Below are 12215 nucleotides of genomic sequence, written 5' to 3' on the forward strand. Positions count from 1 at the left end.
TCTAGGATCGTTCACTGGGAAGGGTTTTCAACTTACAACTAATACCAATTCAAAGTTGAATTAGTGCTTTTGCATTTCAAGGTTAGCTTCAAAAGAAAACATAAACTTTGGTTGAAAAATGATTGATTTTAAGCTAACTAAAAAGAAAGTAATGGGAATTACTTATAAAGAAAAGCGTTTCTTGGAGTTTTAGGATCACTGGGATCAGGCTCCTTATGCAAAAACAGAGTTCTGATCACTTGAATCTTTTCCTCGCATTAGAGAATTAACATATAGTTAATTCTCTAACCGGTGTTGTACAGATGCTTCCCGTTATTAGATTCAAACACTAAATCCCTCTCACTGATGCAACTTGCAATGGCTCGTGCCTCTCACCTAGCATTTTCCATTCAAGGTGATCATTAACCTTGGATTTGCCTTCTCAAGCTCACAAGAGATAACTAATGGATGTCTCCTTAGAGTCTAAAAGCTTACCAAGTGTTGGCAATTCTAGAAAATCCTACCTTCAAGTCACCTCTCAAAGGCTCGCAAGAGGTAAACTAGTGCATCTCAATGGACCGAGATCACTTGCCTTACCAAGTGTTGGCCTAGGTGAATTAAAGGTGTTTTAAGTTAACTAAAAACATAGAAACCATTAACGGGTTACACTTTCTCTTCATTAGTAGCTGAAATAACAAAACTCTCAATTCTTGCATTCGGCACCTTACCCAGCTACCTTAGCTCTAAGAAACGAAAAGTCTAGTCACTCATTCTCTGAGGAAACATCCTCAGAGCTTGTTTGGCTAGTAAGAAAAAAAAAACAATCAAATTGAGTAGGTAAGGCAGAGCAAAGCTCTGTATTTTACTTCCTTCAAAACTATACAAAAGATATCTCTGAGAACAAGCTCCTGAGATATCTTTGTAATGAAAATTACAAAACAATATATATGAGGTTATTCACCCTTTGTTCTTACTTAGTAACTAAGGAATCCTATAATTGGTGGATTACAAGGAGAAAATGGGGATTTAGACATGAAATATCTGAAGCAAAAAATCTAAAAATGTCGGTCGCAAATATCTGGAAGCACTCAGGAGGATTTCACAAGCGTGCAAGATGGCTGCGAAATTTCGCAAGCTGAAGGTCACCATTTCGCAGCCATCCTCTTATGATTTCGCAGCCTACGAAATTGGCCTTCAGCTTGGTGTGATAAGCTTCCAATGGCTCTAACTTCTTCATTTCAACTCCGATTCACACACTATTTGAAGCGTTGGATTGCTGACTTCCCGAGATTCGAAACGACATATAGTATGCATCAAATGGGCTCCAGGAAGTGCTCCAAAAGTGTCCAACAGTTTCTATCCTCTTGAATTCTTCATGTTAGATTTCTCTTTTTGCTTTCCCTCCTTGCATTCATGATTTGGTTATGGCAAAGGATTATAAAGCTTCAAAGCTTAGGTTCTTCATTTTAATGAGCTTCCAATTGCTTTGCCATGGATTCCATAGAACTCTCCTCAATCTTGGATTGCTTTGGTGATCAAATTACTATCAAAAGCACCAAAACTAACACAATTTGATTAGAAACGATTGCAAAGGTACTTAATATGCTAATTGAGTTAAAAGGTAATAAATACTACTCAAAATTGTTTAAAAGGGTTAATTACAAGCTATCAAATAGCACTTTTTGAGTAGTAATCAATACTCTCGAAAGTATTTGAATTTGGAGTGGGTGTTTCCCCTCATTCACTTCGTGGTTACTTCCATATTCGACCATTTTCAATTGATTAGAGAGGGTGTATATGGATTCAACCAAAGATCTAATATTATGCCTAGCTAGTCCAATTAATCGTATCCAAGTTTATCCTAAACAAGCTATTTCCCAACAAACAAAAACAAAAGTCTAACCTTAACAAATAAAAAACACCAACAAAAGTAAGAAAATTTTAGGATGGAGAGGTTGATTATGTAAATAAAAATTAATGAAATAATGGAAAGAATTTATTAGTTTGTCATGAATATCACAACCACCACACAAACTTCTAAATATAACCTTTCTTTTATTTAAAGTCATGTCAATATACCCATCAATTGGTTCAAAATTTGGTAGGCCACAATGTCCGCAAATATAAAGAGCAACTTGAAGTATAAATAGCCTAATGACTCAAGTGTCATTCCTAAGGGAGATTAGAGATGATAAAAAAATTTGTCTTTAGTCGTCATTTTTAGGTTCTATTTCTAAAATTGACACTAGGGATTCCATGGTGCTACATGAGTCGTGTGTGCAATTAAAGAGGTCTCAATCTGGTCATCCTCAAATTACTAGTACTATTAGTAGCTATGCTTTTTAAATAACTAATAGCTTGACATGCTTATTACTCGAAAATTTTGATGCATATCTTGGGCTTGGAAAAATGTATTTTATAATTATAAATCCTAGATGGTTTTTTGCAACCTAATTAATATGGTCTTTTTCTTCTCTTTGTCACTTTTTTAGAGTTACCTTCTTATTAAAGTTATATTGCACTAAAATACTAGCCTAAAAAGTTCCTTGTTAGTATATGCATGTTACAACTAATGAGGTTAGATTTAAGATCCAGAAAGTCAAGGTGAGGCTCTAGGGACTACATTAATTAGTAAGTCTTTGCTTCATTGAATTGACAAGTGTTCTTTATTTTATTTATTATTGAATTCTCTTTGCTAGAATTGTTGTATATGATGAAAAAAATTCTTTTTTTTATTATGAAAATTGAAAAAAAAAAAAAGAATGATAAGAAAAAGGAGGGGAAGAAGACCATAAATAAGAATTAAGATGGAATATGTATGAATAAAATAGAAGAAAAAAGATATAATAAAAAGAGAAAGCAAACTACCTTTTCTCTAAACTAAACTTCATTGAATATAATCTCAATTTGGTACTCAATGATGGTGTGTATTAATATTTATAATAAAATGCCTAGTGAGTATAGAATTCCACATATTTTTTAGGCAACAAAAGATTTTAGCTTTTAAATAAACATCATCGTCTATGTTGATGAAATGAATATAAATTTAAAACATCTTTGTATTTGGCTTAAGGATCATTTATTAGGCTAGTAATTGATATTTAAGGAACAAAACACAGCTAAAAGAATCTATACTTCTTTCCACAATCTCATTAAATATATATATATATATATATATATATATATATATATATATATATATATATATATATATATAATTTTCTTGTAATGTATACAAAGTATTTTCTAATTAACTCATTATAATTCATTGCTTTATTATTATTATTTTTACTTCATTTTAAGACAAGAAAACTAACTAAATTGCCAAAGGAGGATAACTAAAAATTGAAACTCTTTCTTGGTTTGATGTATATATTTCCTAAAAATTTAACAAAACATAGGCAACCAACAATGTTAAAAAAGCATTATAATCTTTATTTTTTGGTTTTTATTTTTAGTTATATTGGTATTTACAATGGGGACATTAGGGACATGTGACTATTAGTTTCTTTCTTTCTCTTTCTTTCTCCATGTCTTTTTATCTTTGATTTGTCTTCCTTTCTCCCTAAATAATGTTGTATCTCATGGACATATTAGGATTCGGTTAATACTTGATTTAGGTTAGGGTTAGGTTAGTTCCTTGGTGAAAACAACTTAGAGAACTCTTAAAAGTTTAGAAAGAAAAGAAAAGGATTCATGAATTCTTCATTTCTTAGAAACTAATAAGTATGGGTATGAACCCTTCAATGGAGTCTGCACTGGCAATAATGGAGGTCATTTATTAGAGGGTTGTTAAAGGTGTTGCACATTGTGTGCATTTACCATGTGGAGTTGTATAATTGTAACGCTATTTTTGTGTTATGGGAATCCAAAGAGGGGTATGGAGTTATCTTTGTTGGGTTGGGTTTTCCTCTCATGTAAAGGATGTCTCAAATATGTCAAATGCAACAAAGTCCATATGATATGGGCATATTTGTCTTTTAGTGTAGGGTTTTATGAGAACCCTAAAAAGGATTGACTTCATTGAATACCAAGTAAGAAGAGAGTAGTTACTGGTTTTAAGAATAAAAAGAGAGAAGAGTAAGAGAGAAATCAGAAGAAGAAATTGAAGGAGTTGCTTTCATCTAAGAAATAAATCTTTGTGATATGTAGTTCATTTAAGCTAAAACTTAATCAGTTGGCTCATCACTTGTAGTTTTTCATTTTGGATGATGAGATCGTTGATTAGAGTTGTTTATTTCATTCTATAGCTACCTAAATAGAGTTGGTCAAATATAGAATCACTTCCGAGAAGTCTTGATCAATCTTCTTGATCTTTGTTTTGTACGATTGGATTGTGCTAAAATATTGTCTATAGCTTTGTCTCTTATGTCTCTTGATTTTAGTTAGTCGAGTTAGTGATGGGGACAATTAGTTGTAAGTTATAATCACACTACTACAAAAATTGAAAATAATGATGGTTGAATCCTTGACGCTTTTCAAAAGCATCATTATTTATTAAGATTCAATGGCGCTTATTAGAACCGTCATTATTTAATCTATTATTTTTCAACCCATGGCACTTCTTAGAAGTGTTATCATTTAATAAGGCTTATTTAGGCATTGTGTGTTATATAATAGCGCTTATTCGAAGTATCATATCATTAACCCAATACCTTGGCGCTTTAAAGAAGCGTCATTGAATTATGAGTATAAATATACCCCTCCAATACCTTGGCGCTTTAAAAAAGCGTCATTGAATTATGAGTATAAATATACCCCTCCAAAATATTGGCCCCTCTCCACCATCTCTCACTCACCAAACATTCCCTCCACCATTTCAAAACCCCCAAATACTTAGACCAAAATCACCAAATGTACAAGACCGAACGGGAGCTATAGGAGACTTAGCAATGGGTCATCATCACAAATCCTTGTGATATCCTTCCTTATTCCCAAACCCCCAGTTTCCCAAAATCTCCTTTGTCACCATCATAAAGAGAAAATTTCAAGTGTCGATATCAACAATAAACACTAGAATCCTTTGATACCTCTGCGACTCCACCCTTTTGGTGGAAGAAGTTATGGCTATTCATAGATAAGCACTGCATTCCTCGATCTCGAAAACCTAGAAGGGGATTTTCAGGCTGGAGCCATTATAAGGTACTCATTGTTATGGTTATTGACGTGGGTGATAGTTATAGAGTTCTTGATCTAGATATTATGGGCGAGGGTGGGGGTGGCCATGGGGCATCATCTTGCCTAAATCCATAGGAAAGAGTATCGCATGGGTTGGACTGTTGTTGTGGTTCATGGCAGAGTTGGCCCTAATTGGGGCTGATCTCTAGCAGGTGATTGTTGGTCGTGGGTTTTTGCCGCTTTAGGTTGGAGTTGTAGTTACTGCATCTGATTGGTAAGTCTTTTCATTTTTTAAATTGCACTTTATTATCTTGTATTTTGCAATTGGTTTATTAAATTTAACCTTTCATGAAATGTCAATGTCTTCAATCTTAGTGTTATATATTTTAGGTTTTGAATAGATTTTGTTGGAGTTGTAGGTTTTTAATTATGTTAATTTTGAAGATGCATCTAGGTTTTTAATTATATATTTTAGGATTTGTTTTAAGGGCTTCTAGACCTCTTAAAACTGTCATTATCATCTCATCATAAATATGTTTTATGATTTTTCATTTTGTACACAACATCCAGGGAATATTTTTAAGGAGATGATATTCTCTAAAATAATTGTGTTCATTGCTCTCTCTCTCACGAATGTAGCTCTGGCTGTCATTTCTAAAATTTAATTAGGAGATCTGCTTATGTTTTTTGATAGAGGGAATCATAGGGTAGCCTTTGAGTGGGAATATGAAGTTGGATCTCATCATGAATTTGCTTGGTTGAGATATGCAAGCCTTACATGTCCGGCCTGTGTTGAAACTCCAGGAATTAGCAAGGAAAGTCACTAACAACTATTTTCTCAAGGAAATGGTCAAGCCTCCTACCTGGTTAATTAGGCATTCAGTCTCTTTTACGTGATCTCTTTTCTATTTAGGCCATTTGACCTACTTATGTTGGATTTTTTGTTTTCCAATGATTTTGTTTAGAAGGAGGCATGCATTAGAGTTGTTAATTATTTTTTGGATGCATGCATTAAAGCTGTTAATTATATTTTGCCTATCAGAAAAGAAAAATAAAACATTTAGAGCCCATTAGTGAGTGGTTTTGAGAGGGTTAGAAAAACTTTCTAATACTTAGAAGCACTTTGTTATAGAAATTAGGCATTTGACAAAAAATTTGAAAATCACTTCTAAAATTCTGGATAATCACTTCATAGGTGATTCTTCCAAAAATAATATATTTTTTTTTGTTATATAACATATTTACCAAAAACAATATCAAAGCATTTTTTATTTATTTATATCCAAACACCAAGTGATTCTCTTTACAAGTGGTCATAATGGAAGCGTTATTAACAAAAGTATTATAGACTAGAAGTGCTACAGGCTAAAAGCACTTTAATCAGGGTAACTCTCAAACAAAATTTTTGTTTCATGAAGGTCATTCATGGTAAATAATTTGATTTATTTCTAATTGATACACATTAATTTTTGGATGTAAATTTTACTAAACTCATTGATTTTGTGAAATGGTAAGATAATTGATAGAGATTTTTTGATAGGTAATAATCAGTTGGGTTCTTATGTTTGAATGTATATCTAAAGATGAAGGGATGTCTATTCTTAGTGAATATTGCATCTTGTTATCATAATTAGAAGCCTTAATCACATTTGTTCATAGAATAACTCTTAAACTTTGGGATATAATTTCGCTACTATTTATTTTCTCAAAGTTTTCTTGCTTTCAAGAATGAAAATCAAAACAGAGAAATAAAAGTACTTTGGAGATTCTAATTCACTGCCCCTACTTATTTAATGTTTTTGAAGTTTCCTTAATGTTTATATGTAGAGATGGTTATGGAAAATTGGTTCAGAGAGAGTTGGAAGCTCAAAGGCATCTTATAGATTCTGGTTCTAGGTCATTGGGATCTTTCCTGCCAGGTATGCCATCACATTGTAAGTCCCAGGGACAAAATCTTTTCATACAGATCTATGGTTTCCCAACAACATATTACACTATTGGACTTCTTTTCTGGAAAATTCTATATTTTTTGCTCATATGGTCATTGCATTTCAATCATATATTGTTATCATGTTCTCAATAACTTGACTTTTAGACCTAGAACTCCTTTAAAGCAATTCAATGTTCCCAAATGATAATTATCTTTTCTTGCTGCTTGTTGATGAAGAACATTTGTCCACAAACTAAGATGAATATATATAATTTTTCTTTTAGGCAAAGATATTTTATTGAAGAAGTGACTAATAGATGGTGTGCAACCCAAGGATACAAAATGCATATAAAGCCTGCCAATAATTTTTATTTCCTATTTTTTCTTTTCTTACTTGTGATTAAAAAATGTGAAAACTATTTTTAAAAAGTGAAATTATAAACTCTTGTTTGATGTGGAGTTTTTGCTCATGTAAAAATTTAAAAGTAAATATAATTAAAATTTTATATAATATACTTGTTATGTCGTGGAATATATTATTATAAAGCATATTATTGTTATTATTATTATTTAAGGTTCCTTTGAGGGGTTCAATCTGACTTTCATTGGTTGTTTCCCTCATTATCTTTCTAATACATTTTTTTTTAAGGTTTTTGGTCTTTGTTGATTTTATTCTGTATTGTACTCTCTGTACACCATCTTATTAGTAGTGATATTTCTTAGGGTGCTCATTAGAAAGAATTTGAAATTTGTAGTTGAAAAAACATCCGTTGTTTTGAAGGCAGCATTCACATCTAATCAGACTCTTTCTCTATTAAAGAAAAGCGAGCCTCTAATATCCTGATTCTCTCTACTTGATGACATTCAATGATGCTTGTTCCACCCCTCAACAATGGCGTAATTCACCTTGACTTGGGATGAATGCTTTACTTTTTCTCTTCAATTAGCCATGAGGTGTCCTCTAGTTTGTTTCCTTTATTTTTGCTGCAAAAGTTTAAATTTTCCATCCACCTTATCTGTTTAAAGTTTTAATAAATATTTAAACTTCATTTCTAACCTACATACCCATCTTTTTTTTTTTTCTTTTTTTTTTTTTTTTTTGGTTTGTGTGGCTGGGGAACATCATAGGGTCCTCCTTGTCTTGTAAAAGAAAACCTTGTTTAGAAAATCTTGTTGCTCCAAAACTTACTCTTCAAAAGTTTCATTCCTTTATGGAATATATAAGTAGCAGACGTCATGAAGTCTTGCAAAATTAAGTGTCCTTCAAGCTTTCTCTAGAAAATCCCATCTGTCTATGAACATTAATAAAGGTCATGTTGTTTGTATACAAGCTTGCACTTCAATATACATGGAATCCATCCCAAATCAGTTTATTGCAGAGGATATTCTTGAAAACCAGCACGGACTGAACTACTGGAAGGAAATTACTGAGGAAAACACAAGATATGATTAATAGTGATTCACAGCAGATTATTCACTTTTCTCTACCATTAATCTCTGGAACTAAAATATACTCTATATATGTTAGTTGATGTGTCTGTTGTTATTTTCAAATGCAAGTGGTTATCTTTCTAGAATTGATTACATGCATTTTTTCCAATTAGCAATTAAAGTCCTGAATAATGCATTTTGGTTCATCTCATCCACTGGCCTTAGATGGGAAATCAATTTCACAGTTCTGTATGTAAAAAAATTATAATTTTATATTTTTCATTAACTATTTGAGTCTTGACACCTCTTTAATAGAACTGTTTCACACACCTATGCTAAAAATGGGCCTGCTCTCAAGCCAATGATAAGAGGAATGATGAACATAAGAGGTGGTGCCAATTTAGAATACAATTTGTGTTGCTCCATAGATCTATACAATTTATTGCTATAGTTGTTCCTCTGCTTTAGAAATCAGAAGGCTCAATCCTAGTTACATAGGATTCTGATATCACTTTAGAAGATCATGATTGGTTACCCATGTCTCTCTATTTTCTGATCTTACTATTTCCCAATTCTTCCTATCTTCTTCTTCTTCTTCTTATTCTTTTCTTTTTAACCTTGTCCTTGCTCTTCTTCACTTTCTTCATGTATCATCAAAAGGGAATTAATAGTCAAAAGCTTGTAGAGCATCTTAGTGTTCAGGGAGACTTTGATGCTCTAGTTACTGAATGTCGGCCCCACTTTCTTATTAGGAATTATGTTGTGGCTCAATTTGAGTCATTGCCTCCTTCTCTATTACTTGGTACTTGGTAGAAAGAGATACCATTTTTCTATCAAGGAAATTCTCCTTTTCTTAGAAGCAATGGGGTGGAGAACAAAATCAAGCCAATCATAACGTCCTCTTACATGAGAAGATCTTCTCTTGCACATTGTTAGTTTCATGTGACTAAGGCCACTTATGAAATATAATCTTTTAGTTTCAAAATAGAATATGGTTTGGATTAAAGGCCAATTTTCACATCCAGCTATTCCTAGATTTCTTAGAAGATTATAATGTTCACTTCACCATATATGCACTTCTCAACAAGTTGGGTTAAGTGTTGGTGATTTGATTGTATTTGACTGAAGATATACCTTAATTATTTCTTCAAATGGAGCACACTATTTTTTTTTTTTGGTATCTTTGATAATAGCATTTTTAGGGAAAAAGTGATAAAATAATTTAATGTTTATATTTAGTAAATTAACTTAATGAATCTATTTACTGTCAAAAGTAAATCAAAGAATAATAAATTTAAAAGAAATCATTAGGAAAAAAAAATCATCGGGCCGAAAATCTCGAACATTTTTTATCAACTCTTTATGGTACTTATCACTTTTTTCTTTCTTTGTTAGTATTTTATAAATTTATTACTTAATGTTAGTAATATTTTTAATAGTTTTAGAAATTATTACCTTTTAATATAGCCTTTAAAATTATTACTTTTCAAAAATGGGTATTTTCTCTATTTTTATTTTATATAAAACTAGGCTCAAAAAAATGAAAAATGGAATAAACCAATTCTATGTTTCAAAATTTTATTAAGAATTTTTTAAAAGGTTAAAAATAACATGGAATAAAATCAAATATAAGATCTTGTAGGAAATATGATACAAAAGGAATATAAATATTATCATGGGTGAATATTATTTACATGGATAAAATATTATCATAAAAATATAATATAAATATTTTATTTATTAAACTAAAGATTATTTTACATAAATATATTTTTATATTAAAATAATTTACTTTATTGAATATAAACATATTAAAATAATTTACCAAACCATTTGAAAATAGAAAATAGTAAAAAATTAAATTTAAATTGATAGCACAAAATTTAATTATAACCTAAAAACAATTTTAGGATATTTGGTTCAAAGGGGTATTTGGGCTTATTACCATAATTACTTAGTTTAAATATTTAAAAGGTTAAAATTATAATTTCAAAAAAAAATTATTATTTTTTTAAAATTATGAAAACCATGTTCCTTGATTATTGTGTGCTCCTATATTATAATTTATGGTTTACAAAGCGAATCATGCTTTACACACCAATATGTAGGTTTACATGCATTAATTTAAGTGATGAAATGTTAATTGAATATATTGCTTAATCTAATTTATTTGCATCATTGACTATATAGAATGTTCCAAAGTATGAAATTAATTCTCAATTTGTAGGATAATTACTTAATGTGTATTTAAAATTGTCAATTTAGATTAATTTGATTAAATTTGGTGTGAACCTTTTTTGTAGAAGATGTTGCTCTCTAAGTTGCGAAAAGGTTTTTAGGCCTCCATGTTAAATGTTATACATTTAAGATAAACAAAATAGAATGAGAGTTATGTTGCTTTGTTATAATATTTCAATAAGTAATTGTGCTTTAATTTTATTCAACTATGCTTGCATGCAACCTTAGATCTTCACTATCAACATAGTATAAATCATTATAAAATGGATCTTTTCAATAATTAAGGGAACTAAGGCATATTCATGTGGTTGTACACTTGATAATTGAGGTAATTATCTTACTTAGTAGCATTTTTTAACACTAATAATTTATTTACTCTAGTAATTAAAATTCTTACTTTTGACGCAATAAGAAGAATATTAGTATGTTTGTTTTATTGCTTTACTTGAACAAAAGCTAATTAACATGCTGGATTACTTTCTATTCTTATATTTTTTTTGTTTCAATTATATTGGTTGTTATATGTATAATTTAAAAGTTTATATTTTTATTTATTTATTTATAGCTTGCAAAGGAAATTGGCTTACAAGAAGAAGAGAAATCATTACAATGAAGTGATGCTGAAAGTCATGAAGATGACATCATTTAAATCATTAGGAGGTTGAACTAGGCTTTTGTTGATGATGGTTTCTTTTTGTAGTCATTGCATCAATATTTGTTCTTAAATTGGATTTAAAAATTCTCATTGAAATATTTTGATCTAATGAACAAATTTATAATTTGTATACAAGTAATTATACTAATTATTCAAACTAAGTCATTGTATATTAATATTTGGAGATATTTTTATTTGCAAAATTCAATTTAATTTTATGATTTATAATTGCTTTTGCTTTTATTTAATTATATAGGAAATTCATTATTTTAAAAACATAATAGCAATATTATTATTAAAATAAAAAACTTAAAGATGACGCTTCTATTAAGTGTCATTATTAACATAACCAAAGATGGCGCTTTTAAAAGTGTCATTGAAAAAATAATCCAAAGATGACGGTCGTATGAGTGTCAACAATGACAATTTTATAAAAATTATTTTAGTAAAAAATACTTACAGATGACATTTCTTTAAGTGTCATTGAAAGTATAAATTAAAGATGGCGCTTCCTAGAAGCGTCATTATTGACTAAAACATATAATGACAGGGGAGAAGAGGATGCTTTAGAGAAGTGTCATCTAATACCTTTCTTGACGCCTAAAAAGCGCCATTGATTCCCTTTTTTCTTGTAGTGTCATTTGAATAGAGTAGGATGGAAAATGAGAGAACATTTCTTTTCTATATAGTCTTCATCAAAGAGTGATATCTATTTTGTTGTGCTAGAATTAAGGTTCTTTTGGCAATCATTAAAGGTTCCACTACAATATCTAAAAGTTTTTTTTCATCACTATTTGTTAGTGTTAAAAGTGTGTCTACCCTTCCTATTTGGCTTGCATCAATTTAGACTATCTTACATTCACT

General features: G+C 30.4%; 1 long non-coding RNA gene across 1 annotated transcript; it reads left to right on the forward strand.

The window, feature by feature from the left end:
* The first annotated feature begins 4754 nt into the window (after positions 1-4754).
* Positions 4755-11527, forward strand: LOC109123355 (uncharacterized). The gene is made up of 3 exons (XR_002031107.2): positions 4755-5371; positions 6925-7031; positions 11262-11527. It is a non-coding gene; the product is annotated as an uncharacterized LOC109123355 (long non-coding RNA).
* The last annotated feature ends 688 nt before the right edge of the window (positions 11528-12215 follow it).

The sequence above is a fragment of the Vitis vinifera genome, chromosome 11 (assembly GCF_030704535.1).
Source record: "Vitis vinifera cultivar Pinot Noir 40024 chromosome 11, ASM3070453v1".
Taxonomy (NCBI): Eukaryota; Viridiplantae; Streptophyta; class Magnoliopsida; order Vitales; family Vitaceae; genus Vitis; species Vitis vinifera.